The 15,003-nt window shown below is 36.7% G+C and overlaps 1 long non-coding RNA gene across 4 annotated transcripts in view; it reads right to left on the bottom strand.

The window, feature by feature from the left end:
* The window catches only part of LOC108448368, a 132,865-nt gene that overhangs the window by 59,507 nt on the left and 58,355 nt on the right, over positions 1-15,003 (bottom strand). For all 4 annotated transcript variants that reach the window (XR_001864268.1, XR_001864269.1, XR_001864267.1 and 1 more), the window contains exon 6: positions 5,131-5,182. This is a non-coding gene — a long non-coding RNA (uncharacterized LOC108448368). The remainder of the gene's footprint in view (positions 1-5,130; positions 5,183-15,003) is intronic.

The raw sequence follows: 15,003 nt of genomic DNA on the forward strand, positions 1-15,003 counted from the left end.
ATGTAAAGATAGCTTTTAATGAAAGACCACACTAGAGAAGGAAATTCACATTCCAGACCAATTTATAAACCAATCTAATCTAGAAAAAAACAGTAGGTAGAATTGACTTTCCCAGGATATCTCTAAGAGTTGCAGGACATGTTACATGGTGGTGGAATAACTGCAGCATTCTGAAAAAGTGTACACACAGTACAAAACAGCAATAAAACCCAGGATCCCAGGAAACATTTTGAAATAAATCTAATTTTTAGTTAATTTTTTTCTGAATGCTCTAAATATGAATTAATTATCTTTAAAAGACAGGTTAACCAAAATGAATATTGTTTCCTTTCAGAACCCATGCAAGTAAAGAAAAGGAATCTGGGAATGCTGAGCACTGCTGAGCCATAGCTAGCATAAATTCTAAACACACTGTTTTAGGAATTACAACAAATTGGTCATCTACATCTTGAACTGACTGCACAAGAATTCATCTTCAGGGATTTGAAATAGGAGCAAGGGGAATAAAAATGGTGTCTGTTAACGATCTTGCTAAATTGACCCATAATATTCCAATGGTAGGTGGATAAAGAACTAGTTGGCATTCATGGGGCATGTAGCATAATTTGCTCCATTCAGTATCTTCGATAGAAGGCAGTAGAAAATATTGAGAAAAATTAAAATATTCACATTGTTAAGCTTATAAACTCAAAGAAAGTAGAATCTGCTTTCACATGACACTCATAATTATCTTGAGTCTTCATCATCTATAGATGAACCCACAGCTGGTGATTCTGAAGTTCTAAAACACTTAAAGACTAAATATGCTCATCAAATGACTCCTCTGTCCCTTCACTATAGCAGAATCCAGGTTGGGGAGGGGGATGCAATGATCATTTTATCAGATGTAAAATGAATATAATGGAAATTTCTTTCTAAAGTTTTAGAAATATTTCACTACTTCCTAAACTCTCTAAGGCTGAAACCACCCTCCTTAAGAAAGCAAGGCCTCTGCAACCACCTCTGCCCATCTTTGATGTGCCACTGACCACTGCACCTTTGGCCTATTTCAACCAAATTTGTAAAGTAGTAGAAGCCCTTCTCATTCCAGCTCTCACAGAAATGAAATTCAGCATATTTTAAGAGGAGGATGACTTCTCTGGGTGTCCTCATGAACCCGAGGTAATTCTAGCTGACAAATCAACCCACATGCCAGACAACAACTTGCAAGTCATTCCAGATTGCTCACGGCATTGTCTCCTGGAGCTTCCTACAGGGCTGATTGCCAGGACAGGCACAACACACATATTGTGTACAGGGCACAAAACCAGGGGCTCCAACAGCCACGCTTTGGCACAGAGGTGCTATCTGACTGGAGAAGGATATGCATTTCTGAAATTAAAGGCATTATAACCACAAACTAAACAATTTCACAAAGCAGAAAATGAAATGTTCTTCTCATTGTTATTTCTGCAAGTAGGGAACCGAACAAAAGTAAGGTACCTGATCTTCAGGACTGCTCCAGATTACTGAATCTTGCTTTAAACAGAGGAGCTTAGATTCTGATTATTTTGGTTACCAACAGGCGGATGAGATCTTTCCGTTATCTACTCTTTTTTGGAATATAATGTACATAAATTACAGAAGTAATGAAGCAGAATTCCCAGAATTTTACATGCTTGTGAAATATAAATGACAAAAAGATGGATACTCTAAAACTGTACATCCCAGTTCTGAACCACAGCCTGCATTTTCAAGTTTGAGATAATCTCTATTGCATTTAATTACTCTCAACAGAGGAAAAAGAATATTCACTTTTGATGTTGTCTGAGCCTGTTGAAAGCCTAGTTTTGGTGCTGTAGTAGGAACATTGAACAATCAGACAAAGTGATATGTCAGAATGTTAAAAACTAAAGGGAAAAACCTTTTACTATGAAGTTAGACATTCTTTTTTCCTCCTCTTCCCTCCCAATTTCACCTTTGACTGCACCTGCAGAATTCTGTATCAAGCACAGATGAAAAGACTGAATGGAATTTCATCCAAATTTATTAATGAAGATTGTTCCCAGGTGAATGGTAATATTATCCATCTTTTACAGGCAGGCAGATACAACAATTTAAATTACTCAGAAAGAGTGGTTTAAAGACTCTTCTGGATTAAAGGTTTGTTAGATTGTGATATAGACCTGGATGTAAGTGCCAACCATTTCACACACCTGAAAAAGCACATGTTTAAGTACTTCCATAAATTTGGTAAGCAACTTCCTTTCCTTTGTGCCCAAACAAAACAAAAAAGATTCACCACTGAACTCTGAAGACCCAAGATATTTGCACCAACACTTTCAAACTTTAAAGAGCTCGTAAACACGCCCCCTACTACACCCTTTGAAGAGACAGATTTCCTTGAGAGGAACGGAAGCAGGCTGAAATACAGGATTCCTTCCAAATGTCCAGAAATGTATTTGAAACTTAAATCACCTGAAAGACAAAAGTGTTTCTAGCAGTAGATGAAACATGAATGACATTTCCTGAATCATCACTCCTGCTGTAAGATTGAAACTCTAAGTGTATGAACCTCACAAATCCTCTGCTCATTTAAGCCCAGAGCCCTAAACCTTTTGCACATATCCAGGACTAGAATATTAATGAAAGGGAATAGCTTTTTTCTGTTTGAAAACAAAGCAAAAATTGCTACACGATCAGCTTTGAAGATTCAACCTCTTAAAATCTACAATGTAGAGAAAGCACATGCTCCACAGCAGAGGAGTGTGGTGCTTACTGGGCATTCCTTCAAGCATGTGAAGAGGGCTGAAGGCCTGCAAAGGCAGACTCTGAGTTACGAACAAGCTGCCTCTTCAATACCCAAAGTAATAAAACATCTAAGGAATTCAAACAAGAATTATTATAGAAGAAAAAAACCAATCACTCGTATGCTTTTTCATTACTGTTTCAATGTGGATCAGAAAAGTGTGGAAAGGAAAGAACAAAGTCACATCACCATTTTCCTCCCCACATATTGTGAATAAATCCACTTTGTTTGACCCAAACATTAATACTACCCAAATCCTAATATCAGACAAATGTAAATTATCCATTTAATACCACTAGCAATTGCAACAAATACAAGTTGAAAGCACTAAGAAATCCATCACTTGTTTTCAGTTAAACTATTGACAAAAAAGCTACTAATATTTGCTGCTTCAGACCATTTTCCCACATCAAGCATTATGAGGATGATTTCAGATCCATTTCTTGTGATCTTAACAGGCCAGTTTGGGGACAGTCTGCCACCCACCTCCTTTGTGACAAGAAAGAGATGGAAACATGCTTTGGAAGTTTTACAGTGCCTGTCTTCTGTCACCGAGCAATGCATGGACCTACCAGGACTCAGTAGTTGGGTGACTGCATGTAGATGTGTGCAAGCAATAGAAAAGATATAGAAGAATGCAAATTGACACTTGGGCATAAATAAAAGCTTCCTATTTTCTAGCAGCACTTTACCACAGCCTTTGTTGTCAATATACGACTCTTAAAATAATAGATCATCAGATAAACTTTAGAATTAGTAGAACTTGATAAATAAACTATTTTTAGACAATCATACATTGTTATCTGTGGCCAAGCAGCCCCAAGCTAAACAAAACTGAGCTCCTCCAGGGAGTAAAACACAAAGCCTAATACAGAAGAAAAGGATTTACTATGTTATATTGCAAAGGATATACCTGCAAGCTCAAATTTTAGGTAAAATGCACACATACACACAGAGTGTTCTACAAGGATTCACCTTTTGAGGTTTTGCAGATATATTGATCTCCCAAGTCCCAGAGTGATCCTGTCCACCCCTAGGACTGTGCTACTTAGCAATCATCAGCTAAGGCCATGTATCTCAGCTTTGCTTCCTCAGTGGAGAGCACTATCTAGCCAGGAATAAGAAATAAAAGCAGTTTTGACTGCATCGTGTTGGTAGATCTCAACACCTTCCACACAGACACCTGCTATGGCAATATTTAAGGACCAAGGTCTCTGCAAGACTCATTAATTTCTGCCTATTTCTGTACATGCAGCTTGAGCAGGGTACTGCTACAGCCAGCTCTGTTCAGGTTCTCCCAGGCTTCCAACAGGCTCCTCAGATCCTGTCAGGGACAACACACCCCGAGCCCCTGAACCACTCTGGCTCCAGATGGAGTCCAAAGCACAGGCTCCTGAGGACTGGACATTGCTAAAACTGGAAGATATGCCATTCAGGATTAAAGACTTTCTGCTTCTGTTGTAACCTGTAGAGCAATTTCACACTCGGATTAACATATAAGACTCAACCAGATATTCCAGCAAGGCTCCTGGATACCAGACCCAGAGGATTCACCACTGCATTGCACCTCTACAACTGCTGAAGAAGGGGATTCTGCTGGGAAGAGGTTTCATGGCAGCATGTGGAAGAGGTAATATTGGCACAACACAAATGCACTCTGCAAAGGACCTTCTGGTAGTCACAGCACCACAGAGCAGCAAGAGGCTGCAGGAAGAACCTTGTAGAAAACCCACGACATCACTTACCTTTACCCAGTGTAGGAACTTTTCTGTAGCTTTAGAAACACAAAATACAATGTTTGACATGCCAAACAATGCCACTGTCCAACACCTTTCCCAAGAGATTTTTTTATATCAGATGTACCCATAAAAAGATTTCCCAAGCAGATGTCAGTCTGGATTAACTTTATGTTGCAGAGGGAATTCCAGATAATTCCAGGTGTCAGCTTTTTTCTTTCTTGACTTTTCTTTTTTTTTTACTTTTTTCCCCTTAATTTACATGCTTGAAGAAAATAAATTGCCATGTCTCAGTTTATTCATCAAATGCAGTCTGCCAAGATCTTTAGCTATGTTCTTTGAGGCCCTTAGTTCAAATTAAACAACACGAATGTCAATACTTTCAAATTTCATGAACCATGCAGCAACTTTTGGGAAAACTACGTCAGTGAAAGTAATGCCAGTAATTTAAACCTGTGGCATCCAAATGGTGGGCTGGAAATCTCTACATTAGAACCTAACACACCTAAACTCTGCTTGCCAAAACATGTCTGGGTTTTGACAGCCACAATACTCTGGCTTCTTGGAAATCAGCTGACGTTATCATCATCATTTCACTTAACTCACCTTTAGCAGGGAAATGCCTTTACTTGAGCTGTTGTGATTTCTTCTGCATTCACTAGCAACAAGAAAATAAATATTAAATTGTTGCTTAGACTGATGTGATTTTCTATTATGTATATTTTTACTGACTACAATTTCTCACACAATCTACTGTTTATCAAAAATTCACCAGGAAGCTTTGTGTGAAAACACAAAATAAATAAATATAATTAGTTTCCAGATTACACTGCTCAGGTTTCCATAAAATACTTCACTGACTCCAAGTGTGCTCAGAACATCAGCACAGGTTTTTGCAAATATTCCAACATTTGTTTATGTTTGTATTCCTCCAAACCAGGAATTTTCTCAAGTTCTTGGGAAATAAAATAATTCTAGGGATTCAGGAATACTAATGGACAGCTTGCTAGCTCTGAGCAAAAGCAAAATAAAATGTATCTTATTAGCTTGAAAGGCTTTTTTTTATTAGAGACTGTCTCTTGTTAGGGATCCGTAAAGCTGATGAAAATGGGATTTTTTCCCAGTTTTCTGCATGAAAAACAATTTTGTACATGCATTAAATAGAACTAAGGTGTGGCAGCAGGGGTTGACACTGCTAAATAATCCAACACTAAACCATAAGCAAAGTAAAACATAAAGAAAAACCATGACAGCTGGCAAGAAAACATTAAAATCCAATGCAATAGAGATCTACACATTCACAGCTAGATAAATTGAGTTATATTGTGCCAGATATTTTTGCAAGAAAAAACATGTCTTTTTTGTGTATATTATGTAAAACATAATACATGTAACACAGGTACTATAGAAGAATATAAAACAGTACATACAAAAAAGTCACTCACATATCCCTAAACCAGGACATTTCAGCTGAGGCAAAAAAATATCAGATTGCAAAGGAGAGGAAAGCCAATGTGAAAAAGCATCAATCCCATTTTCTTTTCCTATATAGTTATGATGTTTATACAAAAGACACACAGCTCCCTTTGACACTGTGGATTGCCACAAGCAAAATGACAAAAACAACGAGCTTTTAACTTGTGTAATATAACAACACAATCCTTTTGATGACAAAATTTGCAACAAAAATAATTCTAAAAAGGCAGCATACATGTAATCCACTTAAAAGTGTTAACAAGGTGTAGCAGAGTCTTAGTTGTATTTCCAAACTCTGTTGTTAAATATAACCAAAACATAACAGTAAAAATTAACCTAAAGCTTAACGGCTTATGTAAGAGTGCTTTAATAAAAAAATCCTACTGAGGTTATTGAACTGTACAATTAAACCCCTCCCACTAAATACTTTTCAGTGCAATTTCCATCTAAAGCTTATTCAGCAAACCAAAATGCCAATGCATTTCTTCAATTTCCACTTCTTTGAACCTGCTAATGTATGAATAAAAAAAGATTTATTTGTGTTATTAGCCACATATAACCCTCTTGTCTAAAAAGTAGATTTAAACACAAAATTTCTGAGATACACATGAAACTACAAAATATCTAAAGGATCATTTTGATTTTTTTTCTGCAAGCTATGTTTGATTTACATCAATTAGATCTTTCACATAAGGTATCATATAACAGGAAGGCTAATAACCCAGAAATAACCTCATTAAAAAAGACAGCATATCGGTCTAAGCAGAACGAACTCTAAGCAGAAAAATTAGTGACCTGGAAAGTAGCAGGAAGAGGTAATAGCAATACAGAGAAAAAATACATTCCCATTAGCTAGTCAAAAGTAGAAATCACCAGCAATAAAGTAAAAATACAATAGAAGCATAAAGAGAACACTTAAAAATATTTTTATCTTTTGAAATTCTGCAACAGAAAACATATTTCCCCAAACTAAGATGCTGTCTAAAATTATTTTATTACTATGGATTGGTCTGTGCTTTCCTTTTTTTTTTTTTTTCAGATGCTTAAACAGTCCTTGGCAGACTATTATTAGCAAGTCTAATACATTTATATTAAATTATCAGTGTATGATTCCAGTGTCTGTGGATTCATCTATTTTAAGATTAATGGTTAATAATGGAAACTCAAGTTGGATTTACATAGTCTTTATGTAGCCCTTGTCTAATGTTAGCTGCTTAGATTCAAAGTCTAGCCAAACCTTTTAAAATAATTCTTATTAGTGTATTGACAATATTTTCAGAAAGTAATTTTTAGGTTTGATTAAATGACACTGTCTTTAATTTTTTGAGAAATGTTTTGTTAAATATATAGGTCCTCCTACCTAATCCAGCTCAAATTTGCCAGTATAAATGAGGATAAAAAGTATTTAAATCACCATTAAATTGCAAAGTTTCTCTTGATTTTATTTGAAAAACTACCTTTAGTTTACTTTAATTTCCAAAGCAAATTAATTCAAATCAAACTATTGGGTACTGCACATAGAGTAGATTTCAGTGGTTTTCTTTGCTTTTCAGTTTAACGGGTTTGAAGTCTGATGAGAAGAGGAAAAAAAAAATCCCAGCATACATAAAGAAATCTTAATTATAGGCAAACCTCCATTTTTTATTTTCTTTTACTTTACTTCATAATTTTTAATCCAGGAAAATAAACCCTTTTTTAGACACTCATCTTTGGATCAATGATTCAGCTGCACAAAGACTTAATTAAACCATTTGGAATATTCTACTCCCCAAGTCTGTAGATTGTTTTAGGCCATGATTGCTCATTTTTAGCTCATTGCCTACAGAACTACAGCAATTTTATTTCTATACTGTGGCCCCGTTTCCAGCAGCTACTGCCATCACCAAGGGTAAAGCATTCAGTGATGGCAGGGGAGCCACGAAAAACCTGAAGCCTCTCTGAGATTGTGGAGCTGGGTTTACTCAGACTTAGCCCAGAACATGAGGGACTCTGGCCTGGTGCTTTCCATCCTTTCTCTGCAACATAATTCCACAATTTATACCAGAAGACAGTGATGCAAACAGACACGGGACTGTGGGGCAGAAAATTCATCAGTGGAGAAAGGGAACAAAACATTCATGATTTTTATAGCTTTTTACTTTATTTCCTAAAGCAAACAGATACCACCCCTGAACATAACTGGGATGGCCTTTCACGTTTTAGACACCTGGAAGAAACCAGGGTGCCACCTTCTACTACAGACTTGTCCAAAACTGCTTCCCCTCTCTTTTTGATAACACTGCCTGGCTCCACTACAAACCAGGTAAGAAACTGGGAATTTGTGGCTTGGCTAGAACACTTTTAAGCATCATCATTGCCCAGACTTTCCTTTTCTTTACCCAAGGCTGATTTCCCTATTTCACACTGGTAGGAGAGGCTGGCCCATGGAATGTGTGGCTACAGAGCACTTGAAAATGCACTAGTAAGAAACAATAGACATATCATGATCCAAAACAAGCATATTTACAGTCAAAGAAAATAAAATCACTAGTTCTGGGGTAATGGATAATTGCTCAAAGGCACACAGTATGTGACCAGACAAGCAGGAAGTTACACCTCTCTGCTCTCACACAGCCACCTCCAATGGCAAAGCCAGTACCAGGAAAGGGAAAGCAGGTTTTGAATGTCAACATGAAAAAACACCACAGTGTCAGGCATGGGCACATCACCAAACAATGACCCTCTCTGGGACAAAAAGAGTGTAACATAGCAAATTTCTTGCTCCTAAAATCAAAATACCCTCTCAACCACTAGTTTTGGAGGCATCTGTGAGAAATCTTCTGCAGATTTTCTCAGGCATCATCAAAAGTTAATGGGAGCTGGGCACTTAATTCCCCTTTATGATTCTTAAAAAAGATGTGGCCAGCTACTTTTAATTTATTAGGGAGCAGATTTGTAAAGACTCTTTTATTATAGAAGCAGTAAGGGGAGCTATTTTTCCATAAAATATATGTAAATATGATTTATGAAAGACACAAGTATTACTGAAGTGAGAGATAAACTGTTTCAAAACTTCATGTTCATAAAAGCTAGGTAAAAGTACCTATTGCTTCAATATTTTTTCCCTCGTACACACTGGTATCTCTCCCAGGTAACTCAAAGGTGTATTCTCTGTATTCTGTTCACCTTACACTTGTAAGTACAATATCTTTACTGAAGACATCAGCTATGAAATTACAAAAGGAAACGAGGCTGAAGCACTTACTACTGCACAGTTACTGATCAGGCTGCTGCTTGAAGATTAAAAAAAAAGTATTACCACTGGAAATCAGATTTGCAAACCTTAAAGGAGAATTTACTCTTGAAACCACCAAATCGGAATACAACTATCATATGTAAGTGATTTCTGAAAGATTTATTAATTTGCTAAATAAAATGTTTCCTAGGAATAGCATTGCAGAAATAAATGTAATTTGGAATCTGTTAAGTGTAAAACAATTTACTTGAAATAGTCCTTTCCCAGTTTTTTCCTTTTTCTCTCTCTAGACTGACAGGAAACAGATGAAATTTTACTATTAAGATCAAAGGGTATGCAAAAAGAGAAGTTTGAAAAAGAGAATAATGCCTTTCTCTCCCTGAACATTTTTGACCACAATGCCAATGAACTCTGACAGCTCATGGTATCAGCTGTACATCAAAATCCAGCAAGAGACAAGACTGAGCATCTCAGCTCAGATATTCCAAGGGATTTCACTTAAGTACCTAACCCCTCATTTTAAAAGTCTCATTTTAATAGCTTGGTCAAAGATTATGATGAAATCACCTTAAACTCCTCCCAGGTTCCTTCAGTTGAATCCAACATTTACACTTTGAATTACACCTATTAGGAGGAAAGCAGATACATCTATGAGATGGCTCATATCTACTGGGCTTTGCTCTATGGTTCTTATAGTACAAGTTCCAAGGGACAACCAAGACTCTTCAGATGAATGAGAACTCAACACTCATTTTATCTCAAAAAGGCTCTGCCAAACAACACTGCTCTTGGGAAGTGCTGAAAGCAACTTGATGGGTTAATTAGTGACCTACAGTATCCCAGTTTGAATCACACTAAAGAGTTTGACTGAAAGGTTTTGACTAAAAAGCTCAAAAATCCAGAAATGTTCATGTATGTATCTCAAAACTAAAAGTCTTCAAATACATTGACAAAACTGATGCAAAAGGCAGCAAAAAGACTCAGCACAGGCATGATTATCTGCATAAAAAAGTATACTAGGTTTAAAAAAAAAATACTCAAGAGAAGACAGTGAGTCCTTTTTCTGGATACAGGAGACTGCACAATGATGAGCTAAATGACCAACAAACATCTTCAGTCAGAATTGGACTTGAGAGCTTAATACATGCTGGCCACCCTTGGGCCCTTACATTCACTCTGTATGAGCTCTGAAATAATTAAACTGTGACGAACACTTTTGAAAAGCCAGTTGAAAATCCACAGCAGAAACTCACAATAGAAAATTTTCAATTGTTCAGTAAAGCAAACAAGAACATGGCCATTATTTTGCAGCCAGCACTTTGCTTTCACAAGGATTTATTTTGCAGAAGACTCTATGAGACTGCTCTCCACACTTGCCATGCAGATGAGCTGCTGGATGTTTACACAGAGGGAATGGGGTCTCTCTAATAAAAAGCACTATGTGCTGCAGTAGCTCCATTAATCTCCCATCACAGTCTTACATAAAACTGTAAAATCTGAGCCCTTACAGTGCTCAGTGAAAGCAGAGCCTTTCTTCTCCTTTCAGGGAACCAAGCTGTGCCCATCCATCTAGGCACTGGAATTGGGCAGTGGCTACTGGGACTGCACAGGGCTGGGGGTACAGGGATGGACAATTCCCCTGGTTAAGTGGTTGTGCACACAGCAGCCCAGCTGCTGACCTCAGAGTATTTTTCACGTGTATTGTCTTGCGTAGAACAAGGCTTGATCACCAACCTGAAGTGTTCACGTCTGCTGTTTATGCAGCAAAACAGTTCCTTCAAACACAGGCAGAGTTGTATTATTTAAAAAAACAAAAGAAAAAGACTTTGGTGTGACTGGTGACAGCAGATGATGGAGCACTTTCTAACCATGACCTGGTACGTCTAAAGAAGATTTAAGAATATTTTTCTCACAATTGGCCAATGAGATATTTGGAACAGAGAGGAAAGGAAGGAGAAGGGGTGAAATGTCAACTGTCTAGTATGTCACACATGACAGTCAAATGTCACCAGAACTCAATCCTAGAGAAATATGGACTTCACAGTAAAGGTTGCTTAAAACAAAAGCCCATTTATCTGAATACTGAAGACATTTAATCAATTTACATGAAGGATTTCAAAATTAGTCAGACTGTAATGAACTATGAAATACTGATTAATGAATTTTTGCAATGTTTGATTAGAAACTTAACATGTATGCTAGCACATTTTGCTATCATTACATTTATAAGCTAATATTTGTTTCTTGAAACTGCCAGAGTATAAATAGCCCCTGGGCTATGGAACTGAGCATGTTTACTATTAACCAAGTATTTTATTTCAAAAGTTGTGAGAATTTTTAAATTACTAAAATCTCTTCCTAAGTTCAATAAATAACAAAAGGATACTTTCATATTTGCCTCTCTTTTTTCCTTTCTTGTGCTAGACTCTTTACTACAACCTCTCAGATCTTCCTAACAGCACATTAAGCAATCTCTCACCTGCCATTTAGGAACCCTTTTCTTACCTCCTACCCAGAGTGAGCAAAAAGTCAAGTTGCATGTAATTAATAGCACTAAATATAACTTGTATAGAGTATATCTAGTACTTGTATGAAGTATATCTAATACTTGAATGAAATATATAGTGTTTAAACTTTTGCAGAAATGCATTGACCAAAAATTTTACTGCCTATAAAGCAACCCAGGAAAACTGGGACAGTGGAGTGTGCCACAGTCAGTGGGAATTTTACTACTCATTTCACAGGGAGCCAAGAACAAACAAGAAGTAACAGACACACCTCAAGACCATTTAATTCTATTGCCAAAACAGAGCTTCAACAGGGTATCATTAAAATACCCTGCTTTCATATCTGTAGTGACAAGGTTCACATAGGTAGGAAACATGTTGAGACACTTAAGCGCATATGAAGAAATTAGCTGTATGCAAAACGGCCCCTTCTATGAAAATTAAGAAATTGCTTCTGCATATTTGTCTTTATTATTGTCATTATCACTTCTGTGATACTAATTAACAAGTCAGATTGACACCACTTTTTGCCATTACACAGCAAGTCCCCATTAAAGAAGAGACCCAGAGAGTCCCGGCCTCACTGTGGTTTTTTGGCTAATTAGCCAAAGTGGTCTGGGACTCCTAAATGCTAACAAGTGAGACATCGAGTAAGTTCTAGGTATTGGTTCAGACCCCATTTTTTAAATTGCAGGTACTTCTGAAGAGACATTAATCACTCATTCCCCAGTTGTTACTTTTTGAAGGGCCATTTTTATATCACTTTAAAGTTTACTGTCAAAATACATTTCTTTTACTTGAATCACATGTACCAGCCACCAGGTAAATTATGTTCTGAGTCCATCTTAATTTTATTTTTTCTTATACTTTCTTAGAATAGCCTTAATCTCATTAATTAAGAGTCTCATAATCTGAGCAAGATATAACAAAAAAGAAAAAAAGCCTCCCTTTCATGACAGTATTATTCTAACTAGAAATTATAATTGGTAACAAAGTTAACAACCTAGAATTAGATCACATACTTCAGGAGGTCATCAACAAGTGTAACAGAATGTCAGTGAATGATTTTTATAAAGTATTAGTATAACAATCTGGTTTCATAATTGGTGAGCTGCAGCTTCTTTTATTGCATGTAAAATGAAGAGATCCCTTCATCCACAGTGAAAAATGGAAAATCATTCAGTTTGGGGCTTTTGGTTGCTAGTAGCAACAAATACTGGAATATTGCCATCTGGCCTCTTGTTTTAAATGAGATTTGAATAATCAATTTAATAATGGATAGAGTACATACTTAAAGAAATAATCACTTGTCATATCTTAAGAAAACTTTGGTATAAAAAAATCCATTGTATGAATTAATGCAGAGCACATAACAATCAAAAGAGATGAGGTAATTTTTATTTTTGTTACTGTTGCCTCAAAACCTTAAGCTTACAAGGTTCTAAATATCACATCAAATATCTAATAATGAGGGGAAACTACTAAGAGCAATTGGTTTGTTACAAGAACTCAAATCCAGTAATGACCAGAGAGATTAAACCATATAGAATGGCATTTTGAACACACTTGTAAGTCATATGGTGCCAACAATAAAAGGGATAAAACTAAACACAGCAGAGAAAAAAAGACAAAATAGGTAAAATATTCATGTTACTACTGCTGCTTCAGACAAGATGAAATGAGAGTTCGGAATATGGGAGCCCCAAGTTACAAGTGTTTTCTTCACTTATAAGATGTTTATATAGCTGGCAAAGAGTTCCTACACACCATGGTGAGACCAGGAACAGGCTCTGGGTGTTGGTTCTGTCCTGGAAACCCTGGTGTCACAAAGACACTCTTTTTTTCTGAATTTGCATGTCAAACTGCCATCACAGGAGAAATCAACAGGAATCAGATGCTCAACCATGGCAAATTAGGAAAAGATACCACTCTGGAACAAACAAGATAAACCTTAATCGCAGATTTTACCAATGTTGATTTTGACTGGAAATCAAGGTAACTGTTTTCAACTATGTTTGTGTGAGTTAAGCTCATCCCTCTGATGAGAAATGATTCTGTTGGCAAGCCTCACCCTTGAACTGTGAATTTGTTGTAATAAATGCAATCTGTGCATAGAAGCACTTCCATAGCAGTAAATAGAGACTGACTCCATTTACACTTCTTCTGGAAAGAAGGTGCTTCAAGACAAACTGGTACCAACTTCCCTTCCCAAGTACCACACACTTCCGGGTACAAATACAAAAAAATGCCTGGATATGAAGTACAGTCTGGGAGTTGTTCAATTTTATAGATTACAGGCTTATAAGCAAAATAGACTTTACATTACTCATGGTGCCAACGATATCATCATTCCAGCTCTACTCTCACTGGTAACCTGCCAGCTGACACCAACACTGCCACTCCAGTGACAGGCTCTGTATTCCATGCAGGGCTCCACCGACTGGCAGGTGGCATTTACCACTTTCATTATCTGTGGACTAATTATGACTTTCTCCTACAAATGGTGAGTATATTTTGATAATGAATGATGTCAACATTATAACAAATGTATTGATATCATTTGAGCCACTGTATGGTGATACATATTTTTAAATTAAGTGAAAATATAGAAATGCCAGGTGGTTAGAAAATAATCTCAGCTCTATACATGAGCTCTTTAGCTTGGTCAGGTAGGTCCACAAGTTGTAGTTTCACCGGGAGTGAAATCACAAGAGGAAACTGGGAGAATTGTTTAAGTCTTTATTACAATACTTATTACTGTTTTCAGCAGTTCCTTGTGACCGGTTATCTCTGACATTTATAAAATACTAATCACCATGGAAATGCCTAGTATACATCCCAAGCAAGAAAGACAGAAAGTCACTGTCTCCTTTATTGTGTCTTTTACCACAGAACTAATATCTGTAGGTGGCTTTTCCATGCAATATTCTATTTTAATATAAGCTTCTCCCAGGAGCTAAACAGATTTTTAAAATCTTTAAATATGGAAAAGGACAGACTGTTAATTAACTTCCCCTAACATGCTTTTATATCATGGGAGGAAAAAAGAGCTGATAATGGTCTTTCAACAATCAAAAGGAGAAGGAATTTTCAACCAGGAAACATATAGGAGAAACCACTCTGCCAAGGAACTTGAGAAAAGAGTCCTGCTCACCCAGACAAGTTTTTAACATATAAATCCATAAGCTCCTAAGGAAAACAGACACTAAATTTCAAACTTAACACATCTTATACTACTGAATTAAATAAAGTTTTCCATCT

This window comes from Corvus brachyrhynchos, unplaced genomic scaffold (assembly GCF_000691975.1).
Source record: "Corvus brachyrhynchos isolate BGI_N302 unplaced genomic scaffold, ASM69197v1 scaffold26, whole genome shotgun sequence".
Taxonomy (NCBI): Eukaryota; Metazoa; Chordata; class Aves; order Passeriformes; family Corvidae; genus Corvus; species Corvus brachyrhynchos.